Source organism: Rattus norvegicus, chromosome 2, assembly GCF_021556685.1.
Source record: "Rattus norvegicus strain SHRSP/BbbUtx chromosome 2, alternate assembly SHRSP_T2T, whole genome shotgun sequence".
NCBI lineage: Eukaryota > Metazoa > Chordata > Mammalia > Rodentia > Muridae > Rattus > Rattus norvegicus.
In genome coordinates this window covers 275,461-290,920 of record NC_141535.1, presented here as the reverse complement: position 1 = coordinate 290,920, position 15,460 = coordinate 275,461, and the positions used below count along the sequence as shown (strand labels likewise).

The 15,460-nt window shown below is 38.7% G+C and overlaps 1 pseudogene; it reads right to left on the bottom strand.

Annotated features, from left to right (window-relative positions):
• The window catches only part of LOC148006609 (uncharacterized), a 2,902,548-nt pseudogene that overhangs the window by 2,660,903 nt on the left and 226,185 nt on the right, over nt 1-15,460 (bottom strand).

Genomic DNA, 15,460 nt, shown 5'->3' with positions numbered 1-15,460 from the left:
TCAGTTTGTTTATATAGTGGATTACGTCGATGGTTTTCCGAGTGTTAAACCATCCCTGAATCGATGGAATGAAGCCTACTTGATGATGATGGATGATTGTTTTGATATGCTCCTGGATTCGGTTTGCAAGAATTTTATTGAGTATTTTTTGTTGATATTCATAAGGGAAATTGGTCTGAAGTTCTCTTTCTTTGTTGGGTCTTTGTATGGTTTAGGTATAAGAGTAATTGTGGCTTCTGAGAAGAAATTCGGTAGTGCTCCACCTGTTTCAATTTCATGAAATAGTCTGGATAGTATTGATATGAGGTCTTCTATGAAGGTCTGATAGAATTCTGCATTGAACCAATCTGGACCTGGGCTCTTTTTCGTTGGGAGACTTTTAATGATTGCTTCAGATTCAATGCAATCCCCATCAAAATTCCAAGCCAATTCTTCATAGAGTTAGACAGAACAACTTGCAAATTCGTCCGGAATAACAAAAAAGCCCAGGGTAGCTAAAACTATCCTCAACAATAAAAAGACTTCCGGGGAAATCACTATCCCTGAACTCAAGCAGTATTACAGAGCAATAGTGATAAAAACTGTATGGTATTGGTATAGAGACAGACAGATAGACCAGTGGAATAGAATTGAAGACCCAGAAATGATCCCACACACCTATGGTCACTTAAGTTTTGACAAAGGAGCCAAGGAAAAAAGATAGCATTTTCAGAAAATGGTGCTGATTCAAATGGAGGTAAGCATGTAGAAGAATGCAGATCTATCCATTCTTATCACACTGTACAAAGGTTAAGTCCAAGAGGATCAAGGACCTCCACATCAAACCAGATACACTCAAACTTATAGAAGAAGAAGTGGGGAAAAACCTCGAACACATAGGCACTGGAGAAAATTTCCTTAACAAAACACCAATAGCTTATACTCTAAGATCAAGAATCGACAAATGGGATCTCATAAATCTGCAAAGCTTCTGTAAGGCGAAGGACACAGTTGTAAGGACAAAATGGCAACCAACAGATTGGGAAAAGATCTTTACTAATTCTACATCCAATAGAGGGCTTATATCCAAAGTATACAAAGAACTCATGAAATTAGACTGCAGGGAGACAAATAACCATAATAAAAAATAGGGCTCAGAGCTAAACAAAGAATTCACAGCTGAGGAATGCTGAATGGCTGAGAAACACCTAAAGAAATGTTCAACATCTTTAGTCATAAGGGAAATGAAATCAAAACAACCCTGAGATTCCACCTCACACCAGTGACTGGCTAAGATCAAAAACTCAGGTGACAGCAGATGCTGGTGAGGATGTGGAGAAAGAGGAACACTCCTCCATTGTTGGTGGGATTACAGACTGGTATAACAATTCTGGAAATCAGTCTGGAGGTTCCTCAGAAAATTGGACATTGAACTACCTTAGGACCCAGCTATACCTCTCTTGGGCAGATACCCAAAAGATACCCTAACACATAACAAAGATACTTGCTCCACTCTGTTTAAAGCAGCCTCATTTATAATAGCCAGAAGCTGGAAAGAACCCAGATGCCCTTCAACAGAGGAATGGATACAAAAAAATGTGGTACATCTACACAATGGAATACTACACAGCTATCAAAAACAATGACTTTATGAAATTCATAGGCAAATGAATGGAACTCAAAAATATCATCCTGAGTGAGGTAAGCCAATCACAGAAAAACGCACAAGGTATGCACTCATTGATAAGTGGATATTAACCCAAATGTTTGAATTACCCTAGATGAACAGAACACATGAAACCCAAGAAGGATGAGCAAAATATGAATGCTTCACTCCTTCTTAAAAGGGGCACAAGATAACCCTTGGGAGGAAATAGGGAGGCAAAGTTGAGAATAGAAACTGAAGAAACACCCATTCAGAGCCTGCCCCACATGTGGCCCATACATTTAAAGCCACCAAACTAGATAAGATGGATGAAGCAAAGAAGTGCATGCTGACAGGAACTGGATGTAGATCTCTCCTGAGAGACACACCCAGAATACAGCAAATACATAGGCGAATGCCAGCAGCAAACCACTGAACTGAGAATGGGACCCCCATTGAAGGAATCTTAGAAAGGACTTAAAAAGCTTGAACGGGCTTGATATCCAATATGAACAACAGTGTCAACCAACCAGAGCTTCCAGGGACTAAGCCAGTACCCAAAGAGTATACATGGACTGACCCTGTGCTCCAACTGCATAGATAGCAATGAATAGTCTAGTGAGAGCACCAGTGGAAGGGGAAGCCCTTGGTCCTGCCAAGGCTGAATCCCCAGTGAATGTGATTGTTGGGGGGAGGATGGGGAGGGGAACACCCATATAAAAGGTGAGGGGGAGGGGTTAGGGGGATTTTGTTCTGGAAACCAGGAAAGGGACTAACAATTGAAATGTAAATAAGAAATACCCAAGTTAATAAAGATGGAGAAAAAAAAGCAAACTAATCAAAATAGTGTAAAAAACCATGAAATTTTATTTGTAAGTGTGCTGGGACTTTAAAGTTATTTTTGTGGCAGGGAGTTGTACCTACTGTTTATTGGAATGTCTTTTCTTGGTTGTAGGATGAGCACCTGGCTGCCTTGTTCCAGAAGCTGGAGGAACCGGTTTGTTCTGTTAAGCAGGAGGATGGGACACTGCAATATTTAGAGGAATTGCTATCTATATTAATGGTTAGAGATGTTGAGTGCTTTTTACTGGTTTTGTGCCCAATTTTATCATGAACTTTTTAAGATTAAGAAAATTTTGTTTTAAACTTCAATTACTTATAGTCAGACTTATTTGCTTTTCTGTGGCTATAATGAAATACCATGACCAAGTCAGTTTATGGAAGAGTTTATTTTGGTTGGGCTTCCATGAGACCATCATGGCAGGGCGCTGAGAGATCACATGTTAAACCCCAAATATGAAGCAGAGAGAGTGAACAGGAATTGAGGCTAGTCAATATATACTAGCCTCAGAGCTAGCCCCTAGCAAGGTATAGCCTGTAAAGTCACCACCAGGGTTCAGACATTTGAGCCTATGGGAGATATTCTCATTCAAACCACCACATTTCCCTCCCAGGCTCCAAAGGCCATGGTTATAATATGAAGTATATTTAATCCTACTTCAGATATCCCCATGGTCTCCCACAGTCTCGATAAAACCCTGTGAATTTGAAAAGTGAATTAATTTCAACATAAAATGGAAAAGATATATATTACTATTTCCTAAAAGGAGGAATGGGGGCATATTCAGAAAACGCTGGACCAAGAAAGACTGATAAGGCAGCATGTAAACATCAAGTCCCCTAGGTCAGACTTCCCACCTGTGGGTCATGGCCCATTTACAGGGGCTCCCTAAGTCCATCTGTAAACATATATTTACATTATGATTCATGACAGTAGCAAAATTACAGTTATGAAGAAGGAACAAAGATAATTTTATGGTTGGGTTCACCACAACATAAGGAATTGTATTGAAGGGTCACAGCATTAGGAAGGTTGAGAACCAGTGCTCTAGCTTAATATCTGATATCAGAGGCTTAGATGGCACCATCCCTCCATCTTTCTGCCTGTAAAATATATCTCTTCCAGGCTGGTTCTATCCCATGTAAGCAACTCTCCCTGGCAGAAATCACAGCTTTGGCGCTTCCAACACCTTGGAGTCTGTACAAGTATCCCAGGCTTCACTTCCTTTCTCAGGGTCTTCATGCAGGAACTCAGGATTAGGGATGGCCCTGAGGTCCTTTGGGGTGCATGCTTGTATTTTCCTAGAGAAAGATCTGTTTTTTCTTGCTTGAGAAAGGGTACATACATAGCAGAGAACATTTTTAGATTTGTCAAAGAAGGTCAGGAAAGGGCCATAATTGTCAGTCTACAAAGGGTATCACCGAGTTACTCCTTTGTATTGGTTGCCCCTTCTGCCAGCTCTATCTACTCTTCCTGGGTCTAGTCTCTGGAATGAATGAGTAGTTTGTCTTGTGGGTTGGAAATTTTAATTTTTATATAGTTTTAGCTATGAACTCCCTGTGTGAAGACTCATCTGCTGTGATGATTTGAATAGGAATGACCACCAGAGGCTCATATGCTTGAATGCTTGTCGTATAAGGAGTGGCACTATTAGGAGGTGGGGCCTTGTTGGAGTATGTGTGGCCATGTTGGAGGAAGTGGGTCTCTGGGAAAGTGGGCTGTGAGGTCTTTATATTCAAGCTATGACCAGTGTTGACACAGTCTCCTGCTCCTGCCTTCAGATGAAGATGTAGAACTCTCAGCTCCTTATCCAGCACGATGCCTCCCTAAATGCTGCTGTGCTTCCCACCATGGCGATAACGGACTAAACTTCTGAGAGTGTAAGCCAGCCCAATGTCAGTTTTCCTTATCAAAGTTGACTCAGTAACAGTGTCTCTTCACAGCAATAAAACTGTAAGACACCTATTCACCTACTTTTTTTTGCCCAGTGAGATTGTTCCATCTATTTCTGGCCCCCAATTATTTATTTATTTAATTAATTTTATTTTCCTTTTTTTTACACCAAATAATTTCTTTCGAGTTTTCATTTACCCAATCTAGATTTATTCCTTTCTGATCATTTTAGCACTTGTCTTTCTTTATTGAGTATTACTACCCAAATTTTTCTTAATTTTGAGTCTTCTTGATGGTCATAGTTGTGTATGTTTGTCCCCAATTGACCGCAAATTGCTGTCAATATGTATGTCAGTGTCATTTTTTGAACCCATGCAGTTGACTGATACATATTTGTCATTTGAGATATCTTCATATACCACTGTGCTTGATTGCCTGGTTGTCTTCATACTGGTTTAGATGAATTCACCTTGTTTCTCTGGGTCCATGGCTAATTAATTAATTAATTTATTTATTTATTAACATGAGTACACTGTAGCTTTCTTCAGACACATCATGATAGGTCATCAGATCCCATTACAGATGGTTGTGAGCCACCATGTGGTTGTTGGGAATTGAACTCAGGACCTCTTATCCACTTAGCTATCTCTCCTGCCCAGGTCCATGCCTCTTAAGGTATGTGCAATGTTAGCCCTCTTTAGTCCTTACTATTGTTCCTTGTTATATAGACACAAGGTAAAGCTACATTTTCATTACTGTATTAATTGTACTGTTGTTGTCTCTGTCATGACTGAATCTAACTATTTTATTTATTCATTGAGTTAAAGTTAAGTACTAATCAATCAAGATATTTGCTTAACGAGAGCAGATCTTACTGTATATACTTACAAGTTTTGGTGGTAAAGTGTTATGTCAGAGTGGATCCTGGTACACCTTTTAGAGTTAGCCTATAGAAAATGCAAAAATTTTCTTCTGAAAGGAAAATTATACGAATTTAAGGTTTAAAAATATAAAATTAAAAGAGTAAGCCCCAAAAGCCACAGACTCTGGGCTAAGCCCTGCCGCCAGGAATAGCAGGCCATAAAGATGAAGAAAAGGAATACAAGAACCAGCTCAGGCTATCAATGACTGACCCATAAACCATCCAAAGACATCCCCCCAGCTTACTCAGAGTCATACTTTAACCAGATGTCCTCCAGACCCTGATAAGCCCCTACTTGTGCTTTTCAGCCATTGTGTCCTGCAGAGAGCATTCCAGGAAACCGGACAGCCCAAGGCTAACCAGAGGTGTTTCAAATACAGATGCTTCATCAATTTTGACAAACTTTTACCCAACCGTTCTCCTGATTTAGTAGCTCTGTTCCAGGAACCAGGGGGCCATAAAACCTTTTGGCGTCCCCTTATCTCCTAGAACCATAAAACAATCCTGTAACTTGTGGTACATTCCCCTTTGACATCCCCCCATCCCCTGGTGCTCACAGCCTCTGCCTTTAAATACTCTTTCTCCCAGCCTCTCCAGGTCGACACCTCTGTCTCCTGAGTGAATAGGTCTCCATAATAAACCTCGCCTTTGTTTATTACATCCAAAATGGTCTCTCTGTGTCTGGGGTCCGTGATTTCCCAAGACTTGAGTAAGGGTCTCTCTGCGTGAGATCTTTCACATCAACATACCTTGGCAAATTTAATTTTTTAGACTTTGGTCATATATACTCTGAGAAGCTAAAATGTTAAAAACAAAATCACTGCTTTTTATATTCACTGCTTAAGAAACTCCTCAATTCAGGGGTTGGGTATTTAGCTCAGTGGCAGAGCGCTTGCCTAGGAAGTGCAAGGCCCTGGGTTCGATCCCCAGCTCCGAAAAAAAGAACCAAAAAAAAAAAAAAAAAAAAGAAACTCCTCAATTCTCTATAGCACCTTATGTGGTAAAAAGCGAAGGAGGAAAAGAGTGCAGTGGTACTATTTCAATTCTTATATTTGGTCTAAAGTTTCTTTTATCTTTGTTTCCTTCTGGTGTTTGTTTTAGGACATTAAGGTCCTTTCAGGTTCTTTCACTAGTAGTGAGGGGCTGACTGTAAAAAGACCCTTGGCTTTTTTGTTTTGAGCCCTTTAGGTCTTTTGACTGTCCTGTATAGCCTTCAGCCTGTGTATTGATCTTACACAGCCTGCAGTGTAAGCAGTTGAGAGAGCTGGTCTTGCTGCCTGTGTCCTGTGCCCTGTTTAGAAGTGGAGGGATGTTGGAAATCAAAGTGTGCATGGGAAGGTTGACTTGGGAGAGAGATGCCTAGACCAGCCCATTGTTATCTGTGAGAAAGCTTTGGAAAGATACCTGCTGTGTTTTCAGTTGCTAATTTTCAGTTGTGAAGGCCTCATCTCAGGCAATCTTGACTTCTTGTCCTTCTTTTTTTTCTCTGAGACTCAGGGAACCCCAACTATGTTGTGTCATTGTCACCACCTTGTGTCCCAGCTCAGGGCTGGTGTGCTACCTCTGGTTGCCTAGGTTTGCTTGGGGCTTGGGCAGGGAGCATCTCAGTTAGCTCCCTGTACACCCTTTAGACTCATGCTTAATTTCTACCCTGAAGCAGCTTTAGAGTGAAGCCCTAGTTGTTAATATTCAGTGGATGGGGGTGGATTTCTGTATCGGGTTACTTCGGTTCTCAGCCAGACATGGGTTTGTCAATTTGTTACTAAAATTTCCAACCCTACCAGCCCATGTAAAAGACACACAATCCAAATATTTTAATTATAAGTTATATGCATAGATTGGGTATATCTAATACAATACTAACTTATTTCCCAATTCTAAGACTCCTTATTACTTCCGGTTTCTCCCAGCCACATTATTCTGGTGCATAGTGGCTTCCTTCTCTCCCATTCCTTCATTCTTTTTCTCCTTCTACCTGCCACCCCCTCCTGAGCCTCCAGTCCCACCTTTTCTATCTACAATTTACTCGTAAGATCTCAGTTTTTAGTACAAAATCCAATAATGTTAGTTGTTTAAATGTGTGTCTTACTATATTTCTTACACATCTGTTTTCCAAATGTGGGTTGGTCTGGTGTGCTGTACCAGCATAGAGTATTCATAGTTAACAGTGTATTTTCTTGCCACCAATACATGAATTTTTGTTGGATATGCTAAAGAGTCATAATGGTTTTACACAGGAAATCTAATTGTCAGAATTTTGTTTTGTTTTTGAGTCAGGGTTTTCTGTATATCCCTGGCTGTCCTGGAACTCACTTTGTAGACCAGGCTGCCTTCAAACTTACAAAGATGTGCCTGCCCTCTGTCTCTGAATGCTACGGTTTAAGTCCTGTGACCAGCTTGATATTTTTCTTTCTTTCTTGCATTCTCTCTCTCTCTTTTTTTTCCCCAGTCAATGGATTTTATTTGGTCACAGGGTCACAGGCCAGGTATGGCCCCAGCTTTATTTGACCTTCTTCTTTGGTGCTCAGGTTGTTGGAGTGGCTGAACTTCTTGTAGCAGTAGACTACACTGTGTGCAGGCATGAGTCGCAATGTGGCAGATCATCTTGTCACAATTGTAATTCTGGACAAGGTGACAAAGGGATGAATCGATGATGCCACTGTGCAGACACAGCACCAGGTACAAGTTGAACTCTTTCTGGATGTTGTAGTTGGACAGGGTGTGGCCATCCTCCAACTGTTTGCCAGCGAATATCCACTCTGCTGGTCGGTGGGATGCCTTACTTTTCTTGGATCATTATTGATGGTGTCACTGGGCTCAATCTCACGAGTAATGGTCTTGCCCATTAGGGTCTTCATGAAGATCTGCATGTTGGCATCTGCTACTTGGCCTCCTTGTTGAAGAGAAAGAGTGGTTTGGGGCTTTTGGGTTTTTTTGTTTGTTTGTTTTGTTTTTTCTTTTAATACTTAGATCTTTTTTTTTTACTTCTCGGTGTTTGTTGAGGGCTGGTATAATTTGCATTTTAAATATATTTACCTGGATCTTCACTGCTTCCTCTGTCCTTTACTTTAACAGGCAGGTATCCTTTGATTTGGGACTGAATAGACTTTTTTTAAATGTTTCCAGTCTCTGTTCATCTTTCACTGGCCTTTTATGTGTCAGTTTTTCACAGAATTGGCTGTCACAGTGCATGAAAGATTTGGCCAGAGTTTGAGACAAGTAGAAATGGGTGGCAGTTTTAGGACCTGTATATCATATTTTGGAACACCAGGGGGATTATTAGAAGTAATATTATTATAAAGAATTGTTATCCTGATAGTTGGGTTATAATAATCCTTATTAACAATCTCTGGTTATTCTAAGTCAGTAATTTTCCTTATGAGATAATATTTACTTTCATCTGCATAAATATAATAGTCATGTGGCAGAACTAGTAACAGCTAATGAAGAAAGAAAAATTCCCTGTATATATAGACTTTGGTTTTTTTGTGAACTTCTTTTTGAAATATGTCGAATTATAAGAGCAGTATTGTTGGTATCAGGAATTGCCTTGAGCAGCAACACTATTTGGTAACTGTTGACATGGAAACAGCCCTACTTTCCCAGTATTCCTTTGGTCCAAATACCAACGCCACGTGGGAGTAGTTATGTCATATTCCAAATGAAAGGCAGACTTCTTCTGCCCTCATGCTCTCTCTTCTCTTCATTCTTTTCTCTTCTTTCTCTCGCCCCTTTCCCTTGTCTTGTTCTCCCATTAAATCTCACCAAGTGGAACTGTGTTAGTTTTGTGTGCTCTATTTTGATGGGTGTGGTGGGTACTTTATTACAAAGAGATTTTAATAACAACAAGTATGATAATTTAAGAGCTTGGAAATCAGACTGACTGGAAATAAATTCCAATTTGGGCACTCACCAGCTGTTGAACTTATATTACTAATATAAAAGTTGTGGGTGATAGTATTTGTTCCCTATAGTGTTGTGAGAATTAATCTAACTCCTTGTAATCCTCTTGTGTTTTATTACTTATCAACAACATTGGCTAGTAGTAGCCATTGTAATTGTTTCATTAAATAAAGTTTGTAGAGTCGTGCAGAATGGAGTTTATCAAAGCTAAATAGGTGAAACTACACATAACTAAATTGTATAATAAGATTTATCTTATAAAGTTATAATCTTAAAGGAAGAAGGTTAGAATGTAGAACAGGAAATAATGCTATGGTATTGTTAGAAGTGATTTAACATTCTATCAGAAAACTGAAGAAATGGAAATTCATCTATAAGTTGGCATACAGTCCATAATATATTGTATATTATGTTAACATTATTCTTAAATGTGATTTTTTTAAAATGGACTAAATATGTTTTTAATGAGAAGAATTAGTTTGAATGCTCTTTTTTTTCCCGTTTAGGCAATATGTTAGTATTGAGGGCACCCAGACATCAGAGCTCTGGAAGGCATGTTGATACTGTTTTCTTCTTTGTCTCCTGGGTGTAAGAAGTATAACAGATCTTAAAGATCTGTATTCTTGTTTGTTTAAAAAAATTGATACATAAGAGAGAGTGTGTATGTGTGTGTGTATGTGTCTGTGTCTGTGTGTGTGTCTGTGTGTGTGTATCTGAAATGATAACAAAATATTCTTTGGAAAGTATTTTGTTCTTTCTCAATTAAATTTATTCATTTGTTCAAATTGGCTACCCCTTATTATCACAGGTATTGAGAAATTAGAATACTACTGCTTTAGTGTATGTTGAAATATACAGAGAAGTGTATGTTAAATTGAGGACTCTGTTATCTCACATAGATGAGAGTTTCTGGATATTTTCTATATCTTTTTATTGCTCATTAAGGGGAATTTTCTGCTATACTGTGTCTTCAGACTTTCTCTTCTGTTCAAATAACTCCTCCCTTAATGTAGGTAAACATACTAACTTCTGGGTTTTGGATAATTCTGTATCATTGAGTTGAGTCAACTGGGCAGTCTGTTTTGCAAATGAAATTTCAGGTTTCTGTGTGTACTACTTACTAGTATTAGAAGCATTTATTTAGCATTTTTCTTTTTATTTCTGGACAAGATAGCTACATTTGCAGTTTTGTTTGAAAGTCAGTTTTTCTCTTATGTGAAAATACTAGAAAATTCTAGATTCCCAACAAGGCTTTAGTTGGGAAGTAACTATACCTATACCTAGGTATAGTACCTATAACTAGGTAGTTTTGACTCAGCTCTGAAAGGGATTTTTTGAATGTAAAGGAATTGATTTTAGGCTAGGGACACCTACCTTCTGGTCTACTGTTCTTTTGTCTGGCTTATGCAGTGAGGCAGGAGAGCTTTGTGTGTTATGTTTTCTTTGTTCTGAGCCCCTTGCTCTCTAAACCTATTTATACCTGCTTATACCAGAATTACAAAATTCTGATTATAGTTTTTTGTCTCATTTTCTTCTCCTACAATCTGAACCTGGTATCCGAGTGGCCTGTTTTTCTTTGTAAGAAATCAAAGGCCACAGAAAACTGACTCTGCAGCTGTTAGATTGAGTCAGTTCATCAAAGCCATGTTTGGTCTCCAAGCTTTTAATCCTAGCAGGTGAAACTCTATGAGTTCCCGGCCAGCCTGGTCTACATAGAACACCTTTTCATCCTCATGCTAACCCCCAGCTGGAGTGGCATTATTAAACTGAAAGGAAAAGCAGGTGCACATAAGTTCTTTAAAGCAATAGTCCTCCCATGGATGGCCTCTGGTTGGTGTTGGTGTTAGTGCATTAGAAGTAAAAGTAGAATTGGAATAATTAACTCTTTGAAGGCTTTAAGAATGTTAGTGACTGTAGAGAGAGTATCTTGTGTATTTGTATGGATATATTACCTTTCAGTTAAAAAAAATTATGGCCTATAGGAAAGGGTAGAATAGAAGGTGGGACATCCGGGAGGCAGAAAGAATTCTGGGACAGAGCCAGGTCGGAGATATTTGCCCTGGAAAATGTGACCAGACAGACTCGTGGTTCCTGAGCACAGGTAATGAGCCACATGGCGGTATGTAGATTTGAATAAGTGGGTTAGAATTTGTCAGAGAATAGTCTAGCTCTATGGCCAAGGTATTTGTTAATATATTTTGAGTCTCCGTCTTATTTCTGGGAGCATGGGGCTGAGAAGAAGAACCAGGTCCAAACTTCTACAAATGCCAACATGAATCCAAACAAAATCTAAATCTGAGCAATGACCAGTGTATAGTTTTGGTTTCTGGAACTGGAGGATGATGTTCACCTCCCAACTTAGGTTGGGAGTGAAAGCATGATTTTTTCACATTAACTAGATGAGCTATTAGCGATGTGGCTTATGTCACCGTGCAGACACTGATGTTTATTTTCTTCAGTATTTTTTAGAACTTAAAAGCAGACACCATGGTACCTAACCTCGGCTTTCAGGAGATGACACCAAGAGAACCGAACTTTCAAGGGAAGGCTACAGAGCAGGGAACCCCGACTCAAGGAATGACACAACCATTATTGTAACAAGAGTCTAAATGCCTCATTTGAGTGAGCTGGTTTCTTAGAAAAAATATTTCCATAACTGTCTTGGAAAATTAGTCTCTTTACAATCACAAGATCTTCACTTGTTTTAATACCCTGCATTACAGTTCCAAAGAAATTGGCAAGTCTTTCCCATTTGTTTCCTTGTAGAATAAATTGTAAAACCATAAATACTAAAAAACATCATTGTTTTAAGAACACATTAACGAGAAGAAAGACATATACCACAGTGGAAAGGATCTAGATTTTGGTTTTGTCCCAGTTACTTCTGTTTACTGTTTTGTCAGATTTAAAAAAAACAATGGTTATTTTAGAAACGACCCTGTTGAGGCAAAACAGAATCTGGCCATCTGGATTTCTTTTCTGGAATTAGTCTTTCTTAGTTGCCATCATCTCCTTACACGGTGCACCAGGAAGGGTGATTGTAGACACACATTAATATTTTATATGTGTATTAGTTTTTCAAGTATTCTAGGGCTCTTATTAGCTGTTAAATGTTTTCAGAAAATTTTGATATTAGTGATTTGTGTCAGTAGATCTTAGGATAACTTCCTGAGCTTGTTGAGTCTTTGTTTTATTGTTTGTGGTCTGTTTCTTAAGCATACTTGTGTACCAGGTTGCTTTTTCTTTCTGAATTTCCTTCTTTGTATTATTAAATATATAAAAATTTAAGTTCTAGAAAGCAAGGGATATGTAACTGAAGGAAGTACACAGTACGTGTCCCATGCTGAACACTAAGAAAATACTTAGTGAACATCTGTCAAAATGAGGGAAAAAAACTGTTGTGCATGTTTGTTGGTGTTTCTAAGTTCCTTTGTTGCTCAGTCTGGTGGGTAGACTCCAAGTCAGCTGCTTGTTTTAATAGTCTGCATCTAGATTTTGACCTGGGAAGGTGCTTGTTCTTTGAAAGTAGCAGGAAACTAATCTTCTTTTGTCTTGCTTTCCATCACTGGCTGGGCAAGCATGGTTTTGCAGCAGAATATTTTCTTTGCTTACTTAATTAGCTGCATCTTAGTAGCCACTGGATTTTTAAAATATTTAACATCCTTTTATAATCGATATCTTCTTCATTTCTTTTGGATGGGCCACCAGAAGTCAAATATTAGAGGAAATGTTTAAGTTCCACTTGCTATTGAAAAGTGACAAAATGAAATACTCCTTTCCTTTAAAAAAGTGGTCATAATACTTTGATACTATATTCTTGTTTTAACTTTATGACATTCATTTTTGTACTTAAGGTCTTTGACCCATTTGAAGCCTGTAAAAGTATTTGCTAGATACAAAATGACTAGATTGTCTTTTATTAAATTTCAGCCAAACCTGTGCCTAAAACTGCTTTTCCAATGCCTTTCTTCTACTTTTTTCCAATATCACATTCTCTGAGTCATTATTAGACATTGCACAAAAATTAAATGTACTAAGAGTCATTTTAGAAGTTAGTATCTTTGACTTCTACACATTAGCTCTATAAAAATTAGGTCTAATATTGACTTGTATTGTTAGATGTAGCATCTTTCGTGTTTTTTGGAAACTGATTTTTTGTTCCTTATATTAAGAAATTAGGTCAATGTAACCAGAGCATTTGATCCATGTGTGACTTCCTTTGTGTGCTGTTTCCTGAATCATCTCTTTGATGATTCTGTTTAGAGCTATTTAATCTCTCCACATGTTTGGGGCCTTTTACAAACCCTTCCTGGATTCTCAGGATGCAGATGTTTTCTTCCCTGTTAGCAACTTTACTTTTCATTCTGCAGGAGCAACAGTTTAAATTCTATTAGTCACAGACTGACTCTCAGAGATTTCTCTTTCACTATCTTGTGTCCTGGTCTCTGATTTCTCCAACTATTCTTCCACATCCTTTCTACATGTGCTTGTCTAGTTTGCCCTCCAGTGAGGACCGTGTATCCTTGCATTTACATGAATCTCACATAGAGTAGCTCACTCTGCTTGTGGAGAGACTCATGCACTCTGCTGCACTGTGGAACAAGTCAGCTAGCCCAGTGAAGAGAAACACTCTGGTGTTGCCTCTCAGTCCACGGCAGTGGAGGTGCATGGCCCACACTCGGCGCTCAAAGATGAACTAGAGATGTTACTCAACAGACAATTTTCTGAGGGAGCAAAGCTTAAGTTACTGGGGGGTTGGCACTCTCTCTGATCAGCGAAAAACCTATGAACTCTTAACTCCTTGGTGTCAGTGAGAAAGACCAGGGAAGAGAGAAAATTCACACACACACACACACACACACACACACACACACACACACAAACACACACAGAGTTGATGGTAGAAGGAACAGTGTTCCAGCCCATAATACACAAGCCTTAACAGATACACATGGTTGATGGATGCCCTAACCCTTGTGCTTTATTCTTTGTTCCATCACTTATATATCCCAGCCAAATCTTTCAAGCATCATTAAATTGCAATTGTTTTAGTTTCTTCTAGACAAAGACAGGAGTAATTATTTCATTATTTATCCTTAAAAAGTATTCTTAAACGACTCACAGATCTAACCACTTATATAAAAATCAGTCATATCTACTTAAAATCCTCAGAATGAGTATCTACTCAAGAGCAATTCTTAATAAATCTCATCAGGAAGCTGAGGGCAAAAATGTGCATAAGAAATAAATTGTTAGTGCCAGAGATGTTGGCCAGTGAGTGATTTGAGGCACCTTGAAGTTTTCCCATAATTCTTAGATTATGAGGAACATGCTGGCAGTGAACAGAGCAGAACTCCATAACAGCATAACAGCATCAAGTCCTCAGGACACATAGCTCTCACGACACATAGTCCTTGGAGCTGTCACACTGAGTAACACCCACAGGACTGTGGTAATGGGGGGGGCGTGTGGGGGGGAGGAGGGTGCATACTAGATCCTATCTCCATTTTAAAGTTGATAAATAGTTTATTTTATTTACATGAAAAATGCATGGAGCTTGGGATTTGATTCTCAATAACTTAAGAGGTTTCTTATTTGTTTGTAGTTCTCTGTGGTGATGTGAATCTTAAGAAAATCCCAGAAGCCACTGAGTACTAACAGAGTATTATTTATTCTTCTGCTCTTAACAAGAGGGCAAGAAACACCTGGGCTCACCTGCTTTATTTTGCAACATACCCTGTTTTTGCTTTTTGTTTGTTTATTTTGTTTTGTTTTTTGAAAAACTGCTTTTATTTGTTGTAGCACAAAACTGTTATTTAGCCTATTAATTTAAAATTAATATTTTGTAATTACATCCTTGTATCAACATCCAACTATGTTGATCACCATGTTACCTTGCAGCATTAGCTAGAGTAGCTTTGCTCAGTTTGGTCTTCTCCTTTTAGATATCATTTCCAGTTCTTTCTATACTGAAATGGCCAGTGAATTCAGCAATATTTCAAATCACCGCTTCAGTTAGACCAGGTATCTGGAATTAGATGGATCAAGAGAAAAGAGACAACATTGATTGCTGATACTGCAGTGCATCGGGAGGAAATACTCAGTCTGACAGAGAAGATCAGTCATTTCAACTACTTGTACCCAGAGTGTTGAACTAGCAAAATTTCTGACTTTTTAGTTTATTTTTTCACAGGACACCTTTGTAAACATGTCAGTTAGAGAAATGCTTGTTGGCTGCTTAAGCCTTAGCTGTCTAGATACAGTGTGCCTAAACTTT